We start from the raw sequence: 1828 nt of genomic DNA, 5'->3' as shown, positions 1-1828 counted from the left end.
AAAGGTAAATAAAATAGGTAATTGTCACTTCCAGTTTTACTGTATGCTTAACAAAACACTGTTGATATCTTGAGAACTGTTTGCTAATCTTGTTCCCTGAATGTGCTGTACCAACTGCAAAACTGCAGAATGTACTCCCTCACCCATTTGCACGCAAACTACCCACTCGCCCTGACCCATCAATAATCTTCCCTCCCTGCCCTCTCCAAGGAAAGTATATAAGCTCTGCTTAAGCTGTTCTCAGGGCTCTCTCCTCTATTCAAGGGAGCTCTGAGCCCCAGCATGCTGGACCCCCATAAACTTCTGGCTGTTGCATTAGACAGTCCCTGGTAGTCTCTTCCTCCGATGCTCCCCTGACATTTACATTGGTAAAATAATAAGTGTGACCATTGCTTCTGTGTCAAAATGTACAAATTAATATTGGGGGTACAAATAGGTGAACCCTGTGATATGAATATAGAGATAATGCATGAATAGGCAATACTGTGAATAAATAATAAAATGGGTTCCAAATTTAATAATGGATTCAATTGATATCTGAAAATATACAGGAAATCTTATATTGATACACATACATTCATTCCAACCAGTTATACATCTAAACGTTATATTAGGATTATGGTTTGTCATGAAAAGTGTGTGAGTTTTGCTTCAAAACTGATTATGAAAGTTGAAAATAATGTGTTTGGAAAGAAGTCTCATGAAAAGACCAGACAAGAAACCTGGAGGAATCCATGTGTTCTGAAGCAGGAAGTTATTGAAAGTGAAACAAATGCCTATAAGTTTGCTAATTTGTGGATGAAATATATATCCTATGATGTGCATAAATTGAAGAAATAGTAATGTACCAGTGTTGAATAAAAATGAACGTCAAAATACACATCATGTCCCATAGTAATCTACTTGCATTGATGTTAAGCTGGGTCAGTTACTGTACAAATATTAGTATTTGTATGCAACATTAACTGAAGTTAGTTTTCAGTACTAGAAACAAATATGTATTTCATTTGGATGAATATTTCTGAGAATAATCTTGTGAATACTTGATTATAAATCCATATACATGAACATGAATGAATTTAGGGAGTGTATATAAGACACATATATTTCATATTTTGAAAAATCTGGAGAATATATATATATATATATATATATATATATATATATACAAAAAAACACACACAGAGACATTAAATTACCAATATATATGCCAATCGAAATTTATCATGAAATATATATCATCCACAGATGCAAAAATATTTCTTTTACTGAACATGGATTTATGTTTAATGTTGTTCAACTAGGAAGCTCACCCATAGGTTGAATTTTAAGATCCAACAGGGTTTAGGAGGAGTGATCTCTTCTCATAATTTGTATCTGCCAAGTCAGCCACCTCACAAGAATGTACATGTGATACCAGGTAGGATTCTATATGTGCATATAAAATAACATGTTCTGAATAGGCTACAGAGAAAGGGAGACAGGAATTTATATATTTATTAACTTTAAAAACACAAGGAGAACTATTTCAATTAAAAATTAACTAGATTTATAACACCTACCCTTCATAATGCAAATGGCAAGTCCAACTATACACCATGCCTTTTTTGAACTGCTTGTATTTCTATTCTGTTTGGGTTAGTTTTCTCCATCATATTAGGATTAGCAGTCAGAGTCTAGTAGTTTATGAGTTACTGTCAGGGATTAAGTATTTTGAATGGAAAATTGGAAAATGAATCTAATGTGTATGCATATATGTGCTACACAAAATTCTTCCCACTCTCATCCACAACAATGCCTTGACATTAACTTCGTCCCAAGTAAGACA

This window comes from Callospermophilus lateralis, unplaced genomic scaffold (genome assembly GCF_048772815.1).
Source record: "Callospermophilus lateralis isolate mCalLat2 unplaced genomic scaffold, mCalLat2.hap1 Scaffold_1058, whole genome shotgun sequence".
Taxonomy (NCBI): Eukaryota; Metazoa; Chordata; class Mammalia; order Rodentia; family Sciuridae; genus Callospermophilus; species Callospermophilus lateralis.
This window is presented reverse-complemented; position numbering follows the sequence as displayed.